This window comes from Canis aureus, chromosome 19 (genome assembly GCF_053574225.1).
Source record: "Canis aureus isolate CA01 chromosome 19, VMU_Caureus_v.1.0, whole genome shotgun sequence".
Lineage (NCBI taxonomy): Eukaryota > Metazoa > Chordata > Mammalia > Carnivora > Canidae > Canis > Canis aureus.
The window spans coordinates 14,356,761-14,376,292 of record NC_135629.1 but is presented as its reverse complement, the minus strand read 5'-3'; the positions used below and the strand labels follow the sequence as shown (position 1 = coordinate 14,376,292).

Here is a 19,532-nt window from a genome sequence, read left to right as displayed (position 1 = left end):
AGCACTATTATACAGCTACTGGTGGCTCTAGAAAAAAGTATAAAGGACTCAAGAGACTTCATGACTGCAGAATTTAGAGCTAATCAGGCAGAAATTAAAAATCAATTGAATGAGATGCAATCCAAACTAGAAGTCCTAACGACGAGGGTTAACGAGGTGGAAGAACGAGTGAGTGACCTAGAAGACAAGTTGACAGCAAAGAGGGAAACTGAGGAAAAAAGAGACAAACAATTAAAAGACCATGAAGATAGATTAAGGGAAATAAACGACAGCCTGAGGAAGAAAAACCTACGTTTAATTGGGGTTCCCGAGGGCGCCGAAAGGGACAGAGGGCCAGAATATGTATTTGAACAAATTCTAGCTGAAAACTTTCCTAATCTGGGAAGGGAAACAGGCATTCAGATCCAGGAAATAGAGAGATCCCCCCCTAAAATCAATAAAAACCGTTCAACACCTCGACATTTAATTGTGAAGCTTGCAAATTCCAAAGATAAGGAGAAGATCCTTAAAGCAGCAAGAGACAAGAAATCCCTGACTTTTATGGGGAGGAGTATTAGGGTAACAGCAGACCTCTCCACAGAGACCTGGCAGGCCAGAAAGGGCTGGCAGGATATATTCAGGGTCCTAAATGAAAAGAACATGCAACCAAGAATACTTTATCCAGCAAGGCTCTCATTCAAAATGGAAGGAGAGATAAAGAGCTTCCAAGACAGGCAGCAACTAAAAGAATATGTGACCTCCAAACCAGCTCTGCAAGAAATTTTAAGGGGGCCTCTTAAAATTCCCCTTTAAGAAGAAGTTCAGTGGAACAGTCCACAAAAACAAAGACTGAATAGATATCATGATGACACTAAACTCATATCTCTCAATAGTAACTCTGAATGTGAACGGGCTTAATGACCCCATCAAAAGGCGCAGGGTTTCAGACTGGATAAAAAAGCAGGACCCATCTATTTGCTGTCTACAAGAGACTCATTTTAGACAGAAGGACACCTACAGCCTGAAAATAAAAGGTTGGAGAACCATTTACCATTCGAATGGTCCTCAAAAGAAAGCAGGGGTAGCCATCCTTATATCAGATAAACTAAAATTTACCCCAAAGACTGTAGTGAGAGATGAAGAGGGACACTATATCATACTTAAAGGATCTATTCAACAAGAGGACTTAACAATCCTCAATATATATGCTCCAAATGTGGGAGCTGCCAAATATATAAATCAATTATTAACCAAAGTGAAGAAATACTTAGATAATAATACACTTATACTTGGTGACTTCAATCTAGCTCTTTCTATACTCGATAGGTCTTCTAAGCAAAACATCTCCAAAGAAACGAGAGCTTTAAATGATACACTGGACCAGATGGATTTCACAGATATCTACAGAACTTTACATCCAAACTCAACTGAATACACATTCTTCTCAAGCGCACATGGAACTTTCTCCAGAATAGACCACATATTGGGTCACAAATCGGGTCTGAACCGATACCAAAAGATTGGGATTGTCCCCTGCGTATTCTCGGACCATAATGCCTTGAAATTAGAACTAAATCACAACAAGAAGTTTGGAAGGACCTCAAACACATGGAGGTTAAGGACCATCCTGCTAAAAGATAAAAGGGTCAACCAGGAAATTAAGGAAGAATTAAAAAGATTCATGGAAACTAATGAGAATGAAGATACAACCGTTCAAAATCTTTGGGATGCAGCAAAAGCAGTCCTAAGGGGGAAATACATCGCAATACAAGCATCCATTCAAAAACTGGAAAGAACTCAAATACAAAAGCTAACCTTACACATAAAGGAGCTAGAGAAAAAACAGCAAATAGATCCTACACCCAAGAGAAGAAGGGAGCTAATAAAGATTCGAGCAGAACTCAACGAAATCGAGACCAGAAGAACTGTGGAACAGATCAACAGAACCAGGAGTTGGTTCTTTGAAAGAATTAATAAGATAGATAAACCATTAGCCAGCCTTATTAAAAAGAAGAGAGAGAAGACTCAAATTAATAAAATCATGAATGAGAAAGGAGAGATCACTACCAACACCAAGGAAATACAAACGATTTTAAAAACCTATTATGAACAGCTATACGCCAATAAATTAGGCAATCTAGAAGAAATGGACGCATTCCTGGAAAGCCACAAACTACCAAAACTGGAACAGGAAGAAATAGAAAACCTGAACAGGCCAATAACCAGGGAGGAAATTGAAGCAGTCATCAAAAACCTGCCAAGACACAAGAGTCCAGGGCCAGATGGCTTCCCAGGAGAATTTTATCAAACGTTTAAAGAAGAAATCATACCTATTCTCCTAAAGCTGTTTGGAAAGATAGAAAGAGATGGAGTACTTCCAAATTCGTTCTATGAAGCCAGCATCACCTTAATTCCAAAGCCAGACAAAGACCCCGCCAAAAAGGAGAATTACAGACCAATATCCCTGATGAACATGGATGCAAAAATTCTCAACAAGATACTGGCCAATAGGATCCAACAGTACATTAAGAAAATTATTCACCATGACCAAGTAGGATTTATCCCTGGGACACAAGGCTGGTTCAACACCCGTAAAACAATCAATGTGATTCATCATATCAGCAAGAGAAAAACCAAGAACCATATGATCCTCTCATTGGATGCAGAGAAAGCATTTGACAAAATACAGCATCCATTCCTGATCAAAACTCTTCAGAGTGTAGGGATAGAGGGAACATTCCTCGACATCTTAAAAGCCATCTATGAAAAGCCCACAGCAAATATCATTCTCAATGGGGAAGCACTGGGAGCCTTTCCCCTAAGATCAGGAACAAGACAGGGATGTCCACTCTCACCACTGCTATTCAACATAGTACTGGAAGTCCTAGCCTCAGCAATCAGACAACAAAAAGACATTAAAGGCATTCAAATTGGCAAAGAAGAAGTCAAACTCTCCCTCTTCGCCGATGACATGATACTCTACATAGAAAACCCAAAAGTCTCCACCCCAAGATTGCTAGAACTCATACAGCAATTCGGTAGCGTGGCAGGATACAAAATCAATGCCCAGAAGTCAGTGGCATTTCTATACACTAACAATGAGACTGAAGAAAGAGAAATTAAGGAGTCAATCCCATTTACAATTGCACCCAAAAGCATAAGATACCTAGGAATAAACCTCACCAAAGATGTAAAGGATCTATACCCTCAAAACTATAGAACATTTCTGAAAGAAATTGAGGAAGACACAAAGAGATGGAAAAATATTCCATGCTCATGGATTGGCAGAATTAATATTGTGAAAATGTCAATGTTACCCAGGGCAATATACACGTTTAATGCAATCCCTATCAAAATACCATGGACTTTCTTCAGAGAGTTAGAACAAATTATTTTAAGATTTGTGTGGAATCAGAAAAGACCCCGAATAGCCAGGGGAATTTTAAAAAAGAAAACCATATCTGGGGGCATCACAATGCCAGATTTCAGGTTGTACTACAAAGCTGTGGTCATCAAGACAGTGTGGTACTGGCACAAAAACAGACACATAGATCAGTGGAACAGAATAGAGAATCCAGAAGTGGACCCTGAACTTTATGGGCAACTAATATTCGATAAAGGAGGAAAGACTATCCATTGGAAGAAAGACAGTCTCTTCAATAAATGGTGCTGGGAAAATTGGACATCCACATGCAGAAGAATGAAACTAGACCACTCTCTTTCACCATACACAAAGATAAACTCAAAATGGATGAAAGATCTAAATGTGAGGCAAGATTCCATCAAAATCCTAGAGAAGAACACAGGCAACACCCTTTTTGAACTCGGCCATAGTAACTTCTTGCAAGATACATCCACGAAGGCAAAAGAAACAAAAGCAAAAATGAACTATTGGGACTTCATCAAGATAAGAAGCTTTTGCACAGCAAAGGATACAGTCAACAAAACTCAAAGACAACCTACAGAATGGGAGAAGATATTTGCAAATGACATATCAGATAAAGGGCTAGTTTCCAAGATCTATAAAGAACTTATTAAACTCAACACCAAAGAAACAAACAATCCAATCATGAAATGGGCAAAAGACATGAACAGAAATCTCACAGAAGAAGACATAGACATGGCCAACATGCACATGAGAAAATGCTCTGCATCACTTGCCATCAGGGAAATACAAATCAAAACCACAATGAGATACCACCTCACACCAGTGAGAATGGGAAAAATTAACAAGGCAGGAAACAACAAATGTTGGAGAGGATGTGGAGAAAAGGGAACCCTCTTACACTGTTGGTGGGAATGTGAACTGGTGCAGCCACTGTGGAAAACTGTGTGGAGGTTCCTCAAACAGTTAAAAATATACCTGCCCTACGACCCAGCAATTGCACTGTTGGGGATTTACCCCAAAGATACAAATGCAATGAAACGCTGGGACACCTGCACCCCGATGTTTCTAGCAGCAATGGCCACGATAGCCAAACTGTGGAAGGAGCCTCGGTGTCCAACGAAAGATGAATGGATAAAGAAGATGTGGTTTATGTATACAATGGAATATTACTCAGCTATTAGAAATGACAAATACCCACCATTTGCTTCAACGTGGATGGAACTGGAGGGTATTATGCTGAGTGAAGTAAGTCAGTCGGAGAAGGACAAACATTATATGTTCTCAGTCATTTGGGGAATATAAATAATAGTGAAAGGGAAAATAAGGGAAGGGAGAAGAAATGTGTGGGAAATATCAGAAAGGGAGACAGAACATAAAGACTGCTAACTCTGGGAAACGAACTAGGGGTGGTAGAAGGGGAGGAGGGCGGGGGGTGGGAGTGAATGGGTGACGGGCACTGGGTGTTATTCTGTATGTTAGTAAATTGAACACCAATTAAAAAAAAAAAAATTGTTGAAGTACTGAAAAAAAAAAAAAATAAAAAAATAAAAAAAGAAACTGTAAGAAATATGTAATTACTTTTTTAAAAAAGAGGGAGATGCCTGTGTGCCAAATTCAGAGATCTCCAAGATACATTACTAAATGGAAAATATGGTATAGAACAATGAATACAGAATACAATGTGTTGAATAAAAAGGGAAGAAAATGAAAATATATATTTACATTACCATGTGCATAATAAAACAATAAAAGTACAAACAAGAAACCAATAAAAATTGTTAACCACAGGATGGTGGGGAGAGTAACAAACAAAATATAGATACTGTTTGGAAATGATTTTGACTTTCGAACCATGTAAATTTAACTACTTTTTTTTTAAGATTTTATTTATTTATTCATAAGAGACACACAGAGAGAGAGGCAGAGATACAGGCAGAGGGAGAAGCAGGCTCCATACAGGGAGCCCGATGTGGGACTCAATCCCGGGTCTCCAGGATCACACCCCAGGCTGCAGGCAGTGCCAAACCGCTGTGCCACCTGGGCTGCCCTAAAAAAGTATTTTTTTAATTTTAAAAAAAGAAACTGTAAGAAATATGTAATTACTTTTTTAAAAAAGAGGGAGATGCCTGTGTGCCAAATTCAGAGATCTCCAAGATACATTACTAAATGGAAAATATGGTATAGAACAATGAATACAGAATACAATGTGTTGAATAAAAAGGGAAGAAAATGAAAATATATATTTACATTATCATGTGCATAATAAAACAATAAAAGTACAAACAAGAAACCAATAAAAATTGTTAACCACAGGATGGTGGGGAGAGTAACAAACAAAATATAGATACTGTTTGGAAATGATTTTGACTTTTGAACCATGTAAATTTAACTACTTTTTTTTTTAAGATTTTATTTATTTATTCATAAGAGACACACAGAGAGAGAGGCAGAGATACAGGCAGAGGGAGAAGCAGGCTCCATGCAGGGAGCCCGATGTGGGACTCGATCCCAGGACACCGGGATCACTCCCTGAGCCAAAGGCAGACGCTCAACCGCTGAACCACCCAGGCGTCCCTCTTAACTACTTTTTAAAAAGAACTTAAACTATTTAAAAAGAACGTGAAAAAAAAATGAGGTACATTTAAATGTGGCTACTGAAATTCAGCAGGGAATAAAAAAGAAGGTTGATATTAGCTGAGAAATGATTTATAGGAGAAACAGAACTTTATACGGTTTTTTGAAAGATGGGTATGGCCTGACTTAACATCTACTTTCACATTTCCAAAGTGGATGAGAACTACACTTTGAAATCTTGTCACCTTAGTCAAAACGTTCTGTTGAATATTGTGTTGCTTGCTGCATTCAGCGTAGTGGTCACTTCTGGGAAATGAAGGAGGGAAACCAGGATGGGGTGGGGAGAATTTCACAAGAGCCTGAACTAAAAATGACAGCATGGAAAGATCTGACAAACCTGGGTGGTGAGGGGAAGAAAAAGTTCAATTGCATTATTTACATTGAAGACACCAGGGGCCTCTGAAAAAAAAGCAATAGATCTATTTAAGACAAAACTTTTCAATGTTTATTCTGGACAAGCAGGGAATAATAAACATGTCTGAAGCCAAAACAAAACAACAACAACAATAAAAAACACAGAAGAGTTTGGCTCATCAAGAAGTCACAAAAAAGGCAGCTAAGGATGCTAAGGGGTGAGTGTTCAGAACAGAGCAAAACTCAGCCTGCACGAGCACCCTGCTGCTAAGAGTGCGGCCAAGACCAGAACATCAAATGTCAGACTTCATGTGAGAGCATCAATTTATAAACAACCAGAAGCCTATTTTTCTTGTAAATTCCTATAGGCAATGAACATGGTTTCCAAATTGAAAACTAGACCAAGTAACCATGAAACCTTCAGAGACAACATTTTGTACATATTTCATGATTTCTTTTTAGGGAAATGCACAAGGTCTAATTACACAAGCTGTTTATTCTCCTCATTAGCCTTTTGGGTTTCAGCATGTGTGGATTTTCTTAAGCTTTTCTCACTATTAAATCAGCCAAATTCATACTCAGAGGAAGTCAGATTCCAGCATGCAGTTCTACAGATCTCCAAGCTACTCAAAACCATGGGGTAATCAAAAACATTCTGTCTGCTGCTATATGACTTTTTTATTTCCTCCTGCAAATGGCTGTAGCAGGATTCAGGTCAACACACATACCCCTACATGTTTAGCCTGTTTAACTGCAATTAGTTTCCTGAGTAAGATTCTTTTTGCCATTTGGTAAAGGTGAAGAGAACAGAGGGTGAAGAGAATAGATTCTTAATATAAATAAATATGTAATATTTTATATGATTCAAGTTATTTGCCTTATGGTATTCCAAATTCCAGAGCACTTGCACATATTTGTTTTTTTTTTTTTATTGGTGTTCAATTTACTAACATACAGAATAACCCCCAGTGCCCGTCACCCATTCACTCCCACCCCCCGCCCTCCTCCCCTTCCAACACCCCTAGTTCGTTTCCCAGAGTTAGCAGTCTTTACGTTCTGTCTCCCTTTCTGATATTTCCCACACATTTCTTCCCCCTTCCCTTATATTCCCTTTCACTATTATTTATATTCCCCAAATGAATGAGAACATGATCCTTATAACTCGTTAAGGAAGCAGGGCATTTTGCATTCCCATTTTACAGATGGGGAAAGCTAAGGTACATGGAAATCAAGTGGCTAGACAAAAAGTTATACAGCTCATAAGTGGCTGGAACCCACACTCATATCTTCTGGCCCTATTCCAGAGTTCTTTCCACTTTGCCCAACGTATAGCAGGCTCAAGCCAAAAAAGTGAATGATAGAAGAATAAATTATAAATTCTTTCCACCCATAAGATGCAAATTCCACACAGTCATGGTTCTCAGTATATCCAGTTCCTAGATGTTTTGGAGATCAATCTTTACCCAAATCTCTCTTTTCCCTCTTGGGCCTGCCGTAAATCTAAATTTTCAACATTAAAGGTCATTCCTCCAGCTAAAAAGCTGGACTTCACCACATTAGCCAATTTTTTTCAGTAATTTTCCTGAGGTATATGCATCAGAAATAAACTGGGAATATATTAAAAATATAGGGGCACCTCAGTGGCTCAGTGGTTGAGCATCTGCCTTTGGCTCAGGTCGTGATCTCGGGGTCCTAGGAGGGGGAGCATGCTTCTCCCTCTACCTATGTCTCTGCCTGTCTCTCTGTGTCTCTCACGAATAAAGAATAAAGAAATAAAGAAATAATCTTAAAAAATTAAATAAATAAATTCCTGTGCATCATCCTAGATCCATGGAATGGTATTCTATTGGGAGTTGGGGGGGGTTGTTCAGGAGTGAGCATTTTTAACAAGCTCTTCCCATGTACTGTTAATAGTTTTAAAGTTAAGAACCACTGCTCTCAGCAATGAAAAGCCCAAGATGTTTTGAGCCAAAGACTAGAATTATCAAAAGATTATTTTTAAAAAACATAACTAGGGATGCCCAGGTGGCTCAATGGTTGAGCATCTGCCTTTGGCTCAGGGGTGATCCAGGGGTCCTGGGATCGTGTCCCACATCAGGCTCCCTGCATGGAGCCTGCTTCTCCCTCTGCCTGTGTCTCTGCCTCTCTCTCTCTGTCTCTCATGAATAAATAAATAAAATCTTTTAAAAAAATAAAAATAAACAAACAAACAAACATAACTGGAAGCAATTTTTAACATGTGCTGGAAGAACAGACTGGAGAGCTGGTCTGACATTATAGCAGTAGCACAACCTGAGAAGCAGGATGGGTAAGAAGGATAAATATGGGAATAGAAAGAGAAACTGTAAAGGGTATTATGCAAGTCACTATAATTTCCTCCCTTTGTCTTCTACAAAAAGTCTATACTTACTGCATATTATTTCTTTCATTTTACCGAAGCTCCATTACCCATTACTAAGAGGCCAAGTTGATTTCTGTGAGCATATTTCATGGGTGCTATAGTTCAGCTCCTCTCCCTGCATGTGTGCTATGCTTCATAGAAGGGGATTTAGCTACCATTCATGCAAGATGGTTTAATTAGTCTCCTGTGACTAAAATTGAGCTCCTTTGCTAAACTCATTTAGATTAGAAGAAAAGGTAGTGAGTTGCCAATAGTGATGTCCAAAGTATTTCAAATTCATTTTTAAAAACTATAACTTTCCAGACTTTTCATGTGTGTTAGAGTAGTTGATGAGAGCATCACTTTTCAAATCATTCTGTGTGACTCACACTTTGTTCCCAGAATGCGTGGCCCAGGAAAGCTCTCATTTTCCTTTGTTTCCCTTTGTTCTCACTTCCCCTCTTCTGTCTTCTCTGCTTCCTTTCTCTCTCTTTGCATATATAAAACACATTCAAATAGTGTCAAGTGTTTTTCTCGGATTATTTAAATTGTTATATTTCTCGGAAAGTCAGAAATTACTCAGATATCCTGAGTTCTAGTTCATTCTACCACTGACTTGCTATAGGAGCTTGAGTAATTCAACCCTCCCTTCTGGAGCTGTTCTCTTATCTCATTTTACAGATAAGATACTAGTGGGTATTCAAGGTTCCTCCAATACAAATGTTCTACAATTCCAAGTTGACTTCTCTGGATCTCTTCCAACAACATGTAAGTTTAAAATCTCTAGATCCAAATTACTCTCTGGTTCATTTGAGTTCAGAGCATTTAAAATGTCTGTAAGAGTGTGCACTAGAGTCTTGTGCTACAGCAGCGGAGCTATAATAAAGTTGGTTTAGCTACTTAACTGTCTGCCTACACATATTTCTCACGGTAACTTCTTTAATCAGGTCTAGTGAAACTAGGTAAGAGAAAGGAATCTTAATTAAATAAACAGTCATCCTAGCATCTGGTCACATCAGAGAAGCATCACATGCCTTTTATTCAGCACAAGGCCTCTCTATGGATAATTTTCCATCATCTTTTCCCCTCCCACCAGCACACTCACCAAGAAACGTGTGCTGATGCAAGGACACATATGGCACCGCATTAGCAGTACTAAGACGAACATGTGTCCTGCTATCCCAGAGCTAGCTAGCATGATAGGGACAGTGAAAGCAGGACGTAGTTTAAGTTGTCATGAATCTTAGTATTCAAAATGCACCTTCTCATCAAATTAAAGGCAGCATAAAGTTTGTGTTTGGCTTAGCATTTTTTTGTTTGATTGATTTTTTCTCTGGCTTTTTTTTTTTTTTAAAGCACTCTTGCTAACCATACATAAGTAAAAAGCTATAACCTAACGTCTATACTTCTGAATGTCCTGTCCCATTTCCCACTGATTAAACAGCACTCTTATTATATCCTAATTTAAGATCCACCACAATATGGACATACCATTCACTCATCTTTCACTTGACAAATATTTATTAAATGCCTATTATGTGCCAGGCACTATACAAGGAGCTGGGAATACTCTGGTGAATGGGACAGACATAATCTGCCTTCGTGATACTTAAATTCATGATGCAGGTGGATGAAAAATATTAATCAAACATCTACAGGAATAAAATGTAATATGTATTATACAGATGTATTTTACATATACACATACACATATTTAGAAAAAAGTCAGGAAGTATATACATTCATCTGTTAAAGGTAGTAACTGCCAACAGGGAAGATTATATATATTTTTTTTCCTTGTCTTTCTTATGATGTCTTAAATATCCTCTGATTTTTTTAAGATTTATTTATTTATTTGAGAAAAAAAGAGAGAGCAGGGAGAGGGAGAGAAGCAGACTCTCCACTGAGTGTGGAGCCTGACTCAGGGTTTGATCCCACAAACCTGAGATTATGACCTGAGCTGAAATCAAGAGTCAGATGCCAAAAAAAAAAAAAAAAAGGGTCAGATGCCTAACTGCCTGGGAGCAGTCACTCTTCCTCTGATTCTTCTTCTTTTTTTTTTTTTTTTGCAAGCATTACACTTTTGAGGGAAAAAAAAAAAAAAGCCAGTGTAAATATTTCATGCTTTTGAAGATTTATCAACATAGAGAAATGTCATAGATTGCTAAAAATTAAAGTTGCAAAACAGTATATATAATAAGATTTCATTTTGATTATATAATGCAATAATAAAAACAAACTAGAAAGATATATATCAAAATACTAAAAGCAATTACCTCTGGTGCGATGAGATCATTTTGTTTATTATGCTTTTTAAAAATTACCCAAACTTTCTACATTGTGCATGTATTAACTTTTTATTTATTTTATCCTTGGAATCTTACCTCCTCTGGGGAGCATTCTCTGACCATAAGCATCCTTTGTTAAAATTTTTTTTTTAAGATTTTATTTATTTGAAAGAGAGTACATAAGCAGGGGGGAGGGGCAGAGGGAGAGGGAGAAGCAGAAAGCCTGATGTGGGACTTGATCCCAGGACCCTGGGATCATGACCTGAGCTGAAGGCAGATGCTTAACTGACTGAGCCATCCAGGCACCCCCATAAGCACCCTTAACCCACATGCTCTCCCTTAGCTAAATGCCTACAAAACTTATGAATCTGTTGCCATTTTAATACAGTGAAAACTGTTAATTATTTTTCTTGTAAGAGAAGTATCAAGTGTTTGATTTCTTTCACCCACACTAGTACTTGATCATGGTCAGTAAATACTAGGAGCTTAACTGATTACTCTCATATCCTACTAGGACACATTGCCACCAGTGTTTAGGGTTGGATTTTGAGTTATGCAGGCAGTAGCACTCCCCAAGAGTTCTCGTACTTTATTCCAAGCTTTGCTGCAGAATGCCTGTCACCTTCATCTTCTCACACAGAGGGCACCTCCAAGGGGTAGAAACTCATTTCTAAACTGTGAGCTTTTCTGTCTCAGCCCATCAAGGTTCACTGTAAAAAGGAGAACCAGCAGACAGAACAGAAGGAAAGGGTTCATTATTATAGAACATAATTTATTACCCACAGGATTCCTGAGTCACTGCCTCTGGGCAGGGGAATAGATTCAGAGAATCTTGAACCTTGAAGGGAGGCAAGTGTGAAGCTCATGCTTACCAATGAAGAAACAGGGTACAAAGATACTAAGTGATGTACTCTGGGTCCCACAACAAATTGGTGGCAGAGTTGCTTCTCCCACTGCAGCAGGCTGAGAGATAAACTAAAATACAAAAACAAAACAAAACAAAACAAAACCAACCCACAACAAACTGCACGGAATGAAAGAACAATAATGGAAATGGAAAACTGTTAACATTTGCCTCTGACTCTTACTGTTTAATCTTTTACAAGGAAACAACAATATTTCTAAAGTGGTTATTAATGTTCAAATCTAATAAAGATATACCTTCTTAAAATAAAAATACCTGACAAACTGATTTTTACTAATAACTTTGGCTCTCTAGACAGATTTCTGGGACTGTTTGTTGGGCTTCTTATCAAATTCACACAGCATCCTCCAGCAACAGAGTTGTGGTTAAGGGAATGGACTTTAGGATCAAACAGGTTCAATTTTGTATATAAACTTTGCTTCTTACTTTAGCTGTATGACTCGGTCAAGTTAATTAACCTCTTTGTGCCTCTGTTTCCTTAGCAGGAAAATGGAGATAATAATATTACATAGCTCACTGGGTAAGAATTTAAAAAGATGACGCATGAAAGTGCTCAAAACAGTGCCTGGAGCAGAGCAGCTGCTCATTTTGCCTACTTGTTTTTCATCATCACATTCCTTGAGGCTACTGTTCTTACTATCACCACTCCCAGGCTGGTTTTGTGACACAAGATTGAAACCACTTCTCACTCAGCTGCTTTATTCAGATTGCTCTTGTTCCCTAGAATGGCCTCCTCTCTCCTTTCTATCCATCAAAAGTCTGCATTTTCTTCCAAGCTCAACTCAAGATTCATCCCTCCAAAATTATCCCCAAATCACTGTCACAAAAAATTCCCTTCTTCGAATGGTGACTACTTATTGGGAGGGTGGCCATATATTTAAATATAATGAGCAAACACAGTAAGAGAATGTGGGGCAGAGGAAAGACCCTGAGCTTCCGAGTTAGCAGACTAAAATCGCTAATCTGCCAACTACCAGCTGTGTGACCTGGAACAAATCGCCTTATATTCTTTGACCCTTCATTTCTTCAATCTCTTAAATAAGTTTCATAATCCTTCCAGCCATTTCTTCTGTCAGGAACAGCCTGATATAGAAAAGCATTAAGGATAAGAGCAGGCAAAAAAGAACAGGAAGAAAAATAGAAGAATCAAGGGTGGTGGGGGGGAAAACCACAGGCAAGGAGGGTGTGAGGGCTGATGATGATGGACAGAGCTTAGCTAAGGGGAACAGTGTTGGGAGAATGCCCATCCTTAGGAGAAAAAGCAGCTATGATTCCTACAAGTAGAGTCAGAGGGGCCTCATATTTCCAGATTGGTGAAGATAATCATTTCTATCAGAAAGCAAAGCAGGTGACCTTGGTATCAGTTTAGGAAAAGACCTCGAAAGGGAAGGAAGAGGTAAGAACTTAGCTTGACAAGTATCAATCAACAGCCTAGTTGGGATGCTTAGATACAAGCTATGTAACTAGTGTTTGTTTTATATTGAATTCAGCATATAATGTTTGAGGCATATAATGATACTGTACTAATTTTTAGCTCCCTAACCCACTTTCCCCTCTTATCTTTTACAAAAATCCATGCCGTGTGTAACCCCAACCCTGAGCTCACTAAGGTAGACACATGACCAGATCTGGTCAATCAGAATACTTCATTTCTAAAAATGCTACTTAGAGTCGCTTGGGTGGCTCAGCGGTTGACTTTGACTCAGGGTGTGATCCCGGAGTCCCAGGATTGAGTCCCATATCAGGCTTCCTGCATGGAGCCTACTTCTCCCTCTGCTTCTCTCTCTACCTGTGTGTATGTGTGTGTGTGTGTGTGTGTGTGTGTGTGTGTGTGATGACTAAATGAATAAAATCTTTTTAAAAAAAATAGATAAAAAATAAAAATAAAAATGCTACTTAAAATGCTTCAACCAGGACAGCATGGGCATCAACTGTCAGGATAGGTTCCTGCCATGTATAACCATTATGACTATACCTGTACACACTGGCTGAATGTTGGCCCTGCCTACTTCCCTGGGCACATGATGAATCCAGCAATGGATCCATGACAAAGTAGGGCCAAATGGATCCTTTTCTGATGATGACAAAAGGACCTTGGGAAAAAGAAGCAAAGCCCTTTACATTGTTGTAGCTAAGACATAAAGTCTGAGATAAGACAATAAAATTAAAGCCATCAGAGACAGAGAGAAATGAGAGATAATCAGAAAGAAAACCCTGGTGAAATTGTGTCCTGATACTCAAGTCCCTGGGTCCTATGGTTCTTTCTTTAATTCTGTGGTCTGCACCATCATACTTTCCAGTTATCTGAGCCAATAAAGTGGATTTGTCCCTAAGTTTGTTCAAATTGGATTTGTCACAATCGAGGTTTCTAACTAAAACCTTTCTGCTCCCGGTGGCCAACCTTAGCTTGTACAAGAAATGACCATCTACCAAACTAATTACAGAAGAAAGACAAGGAACCATTAGAAGGAAAGGTCCTGAATCTGGATATTTGCTCTCAGGTGAAAAAAAAATCTCCACCTACGGCATATTTGGCCACTGGTGATACTTTGATAGTTAACCATAGATAAGTGTCTGCTGTTAATTATGCCCCAGAGGCCTCAGGGTGCCCCTCTGTGTACCTCAGTCTACATGTATAGGCCCAGCTCACATGCATGCAGGCACACAGCACTAAATAGTCCAAATCCCTGGGGACCAGAGCTCAAATGACCAAAACTGATGATGGGCTTGTCAGATCCAAATCTAGGCGACCTTGAGCAGTAACTAGGGAAAGGTTAGCTGAAGTCAGAAAAGCCTCCGTAAATTTTAAGAAAATCCCTGAAATGCAAATATTCAAAAATGCAGAGCACAGGAAAAGCCTATACAATAAACACCTTCAGTTAATTCACCTATAAAAGTTCATTATAATGGTTGGATGACCTCAGTTAGAGATCACTAGGTTTCCAAGTGCTGTGGCTTACTGTAATGCTATGCATCAAGGACAGTATGACAGGAACATACAGGAGAAATGACTCAGCAGAAAGCAGGAGAGTGGGAGCAGACACAGAATAGGAGGTTGGACATTACATCCACTATTTCCAAGTCATACAGATGTCTGATCAACCTTGACCAATGGTCCCTTGACTGGAGATATTTTTGACCTGCTTCAAATACACAAGGTCCATTAATTCTCCATTTATAAGCAATAGTAGTAAGCATTCAATAAAGGCTAGCTATGTGCTAGGCCTGTGCTAAAGCACTTTGTTAGCATCAAGTGGACAAGTGGAAAAAGCTTTGCATCACTTAGCAAGGGCTAAAAAAATGTCAGTTACTATAATTATCATCATTTTTAATCTTCACAGTACTTCCATGAGTTAGTACTTATTTGCTATGGTTAGTTTATAAGTCAGGAATTTGAGACTTAGGGACATTGAGTGAGCTGTACAAACTTACTCTGTTAACAGAGGAGCCAGGATTCTAAACCAGAAAACCTGGTTCAAGACCTCTTAAACTTTATACTCTACTGGTATCCTTTAGCTCAAAAAGGAGTTTTCAAAATCCAGGCAGCAGCCCCTGTCAATAATGCTTATATAACACAGCTGTATAAGCAAAATCTACTCCTTTCTCTCCTCCATTCCAGTGGCTCCAAACATTTCTATGCATCAAAATCACTCAGAGAGCTTGCTAAAACCCAGGTTTCTGGGCCCCATCGCCAGAGTTACTAAATCAGGGTCTTTGTGGAATAGGGCCTGAGAACTCGCATTTCTAGCAAGTCCCCTGGTGATGCTGCTGCTGCCCTAGGCAACATACTTTAGCAATCACTGCCCTATTCTTGCCCTCAACTCTTGTCTCTACCAATCGCTGAAATGACTAAATTCCCCAAGAAATACTCCAGAGCTACTTTAGGTGTAAAGCTATGATCACAGTTGGGGATCCCTGGGTGGCTCAGCTGTTTGGCACCTGCCTTAGGCCCAGGGTGTGATCCTGGAGTCCCGGGATTGAGTCCCATATTGGGCTCCTTGCACGGAGCCTGCTTCTCCCTCTGCCTGTGTCTCTGCCTCTCTCTCTCTCTCTCTCTCTCTCTCTCATGAAAAAATGAATAAAATCTTTTTAAAAGAAAAAAGATGATCACAGCACTTCTATCTCCTTTCTTCTCCCATGCTTTGATTTCCTTGACAATTTAATTCATTTATTCCACACATAATTACCAAGCTCCTATATGCCAACCACAGGTACTAGAATACCACTACTAACACTGTATAATTGACTGCCAATCTAGAGAAGGACGCAGAAGATATTAACCAAATGAACACACAAAATACACTAAATTTCAAATTGGACAAGTGCTAGGAAGAAAAACAACTGTAGGGGCACCTGGGTGGCTCAGGTGGTTAAGTCTCTAACCTTTGGTTTCAGCTTAGGTCATGATCCCATGGGTGGTGAGATCGAGCTCCTGGTCAGGCTCTGTGCTCAGCAGGGAGTCTGCTTAAGGATTCCCTCCCTCTGCTTTTCCCCTCCAGCTCTCTCTCTCTCCTCTCTCTCTGTAAAATAAATAAGTCTTTAAAAAACAACAACAACAACTGTATTCTACAAGGGAAAGCCATGAGGGAGACTACAGTGGAGCTTTGTTGGTTTTTTGTCCATTCAGTATACATTCTTCCCTGTCTCCCTTCCATGCTCCTCACTCCTCTCTACTCAAAGCACACACATATATGTTCCCCATACAACATTAGGAGAATATCTCAAAAAAAAGGCTCCATGTCCACCCCAACCCAGGCGTAGCCAGGCTCAGAAAAGAGGGATATAAAGTGGTCTTTAGACATGCCTCCTCCCTCCCCTACCACATAACAGAATAAGTCTCTAGACAGAAAATGAATCGCCAAGCTAAGAGATGGGAAAGACAGAAGACAGCCAGAACCCAGAAGGTATTGTTCTTGAGTCCCCAGATCCACTCATGCCTGAAGCTAGCTCCATCCTTGGGCTCCCTGTTTCAGACACCAATGAATGCCTCTTTCTACCAAATTTTTATCATCTTATTAGACATAACTATTACGAATATAGAAACCTTCATTGTATCTGAGAGTAATGTTTCTTTGAGGAAGTAATATTTGAGTTGAGACCTAAAGAATGAGAAAGAGAAGTAGCCAAGGAAAGAGTTGGAGTTTAAGGTTCCAGGCAGAGATAACAAATATGCAAAGGCCCTGCAATGGGAAAGAGCTTTCAGAAGGAATTAAAAGTGGGAGTGGCATGGGGGGTGAGTGTAGTGGGAGAGGAGATAGGAGAGGTACATGGGGTCAGATCCTACAGGCCGTGCAGAAGACTTTGTAACTCATTTTTAAAATATTGTCCATGACTGAAAATCTATGTTTAATAGCATGATTTAAACTAAAATTACTTCGACTTATTAGTCGAAGTCGACTTATTAGATTTTCCTAGACATCTGCTCTAACTCAAATCACTGCTATCCCCACACCAAGCCACTCTATCACCGGACTCTTTCAACATGCATATTTCCTACCACATTCAGCTGGCTGAGTCCAAATATCCCTCATCCAATACTAGAACAAAGCACACATCCTTTGGTAGCAGATGGCAGGGGACAGAATACTCAGGATAACACTGCTGTTCCAGTAACTAAGTTCATGGAAAGTGGCCCCCATGGGCCCAATTAGAGCCAATACCCAACTTCAACTAATAGCAGAGCCATGGTTCTCACCTTTATGCAGCTCTGCTTCACTGCTTCTCTTGATCAGATGTAAGAGGAATTTAAGGATGGTGGAAAATGTGGTTACAGAGAAGTTCAAACACCTGCTCCTTCTGAGTAAAGAACATTCAGTATTATTTGCTCCAGCTTTCTAAGGTTCAAAATCCTAAAAAAAAGAAAGAAAGAAAGAAAGAAAGAAAGAAAGAAAGAAAGAAAGAAAGAAAGAAAAGAAAAGAAAAGTAAGAAAAGAAAAGAAAAGAAAAGAAAAGAAAAGAAAAGAAAAGAAAAAAGAAAAGAAAAAGGAAAAAAAATACAGTGTAAATTCTTAGAACCCTGGCATATCAACTCTTTTTTTTTTTCAATTATTTTAAATTGATCTCTTTAGTTAATAACAGAAGTACTTATGGCAGCTGCACTAGATATTTCTTAGATCCACTACCAGATGTCAGGCACTGAGAGAAGCCTCTACATGCTTTGTCTCATAAACCCATAAGGTGATTGTTGTAGTTTTTCCCAAATTACAAAAGAGAAATTTAGCGCCCCCTTCCCCCCGCCGAGGGGGAATTATTATGACTAAGGATGCCTAGTAAGTAAAGATAAGAAATAAGAATCAAATTTGGATGCAAAGAGTATGCTCATAACCACTCTGTTTTGTAAAGTTCACCATCAAGAAAGAGTACTGACTGGTTTATTTTTTTTTTAATTTTTTTTTTATTATTTATTTATGATAGGCACACAGTGAGAGAGAGAGGCAGAGACACAGGCAGAGGGAGAAGCAGGCTCCATTCACCGGGAGCCCGACGTGGGATTCGATCCTGGGTCTCCAGGATCGCGCCCTGGGCCTCCAGGATCGCGCCCTGGGCCAAAGGCAGGCGCTAAACCGCTGCGCCACCCAGGGATCCCCTGACTGGTTTATAAAGCAATCAAGATCAAGACAACAACTAGTAGTAGGAACATAAACTCTAAATAAATTAATTAAAAAAAAAAAACAGTAAAGGGTATACAGAGAAATAAATAAAATGCTAGACAAATAAACACACACTGCATGGTCAGTTTCTCCCCGGCTGGCCTAAATTTAGGGCTCAGGCCAAGGGCCTATTCCTGCATTCTTCCCTAGTTGTCACATACATACGTTGCCCACCCCACCAATAACCCAACATCTGGCCACAGACATTTTATTCCTGTGAAATCCTCTGATGAGCCTAATGACAAGCCACCTTTCAGTTAAATATCTACGGCCTTAAAAGCCAAGATGAGAAACCACTGGAGCTTGTCTTACTCGAGTTATTTCTCCTAAGAGTTTCAGCTCCACTCTTCTAACTGGGTAATCTGGGGCAAATTATTTAACCTCTCTGAGCCTTAGCTTTTCATCTGTGAAATTACCTTCCTTACAGAGTTGCTGTGAAGATTACGTGAAATAATTCAGTCAGCATTTGGCATTTGGCATTGTGCCTAGCACATACTAAATATTTAATAAATTCCAGCTATTATTATCCATGATATTATGTATGATATGCTCTAAGGAAATGTAACATGAAAATCAGAACTGGTTTAAAATTAAAGTGTTTTGGGGCTTTGTCTGTTTGTTCATTTGTTTTTTGAGAGAGAGAAAGTACCAGGTAGAGGGGAGGGGCAGAGGGAGAGAGAGAATCATAAGCAGACTTCACATCAGTGCAGAGCCCAACATGGAGCTCCATCTCACCACCCTGAGAGACCTGAGCTGAAATCAACAGTCAGAGGCTCAGCCCACTGAACTACCCAGGTGTACCAGTTAGTTAAAGGTGATTAACAATATTAAAAGAATCTTCATTTTATAAAGATTTCTCATGGGATTTTTCTTTCTTTCTTTTTTTTAGATCAAAACTTCCCTAGAGCATTACCAATGAGAGTTGGTCTGGGTA

At 39.3% G+C, this 19,532-nt stretch overlaps 1 long non-coding RNA gene across 25 annotated transcripts in view; it reads right to left on the bottom strand.

Moving 5' to 3' along the window:
• LOC144289678 (uncharacterized) overlaps positions 1-19,532 on the bottom strand; it is a 623,433-nt gene that overhangs the window by 529,375 nt on the left and 74,526 nt on the right. For 20 of the 25 annotated variants that reach the window (XR_013357563.1, XR_013357562.1, XR_013357556.1 and 17 more), the window contains 2 exons: positions 17,644-17,797; positions 16,332-16,468 (listed from right to left, as the gene is read on the bottom strand). The exons of 1 other annotated variant lie outside the window; for it this stretch is intronic. This is a non-coding gene — a long non-coding RNA (uncharacterized LOC144289678). Of the gene's footprint in view, positions 1-11,895; positions 11,999-16,331; positions 16,469-17,643; positions 17,798-19,532 lie in introns of all 25 variants that reach the window. 4 more of the 25 variants (XR_013357539.1, XR_013357554.1, XR_013357558.1 and 1 more) reach the window with 4 other exon arrangements.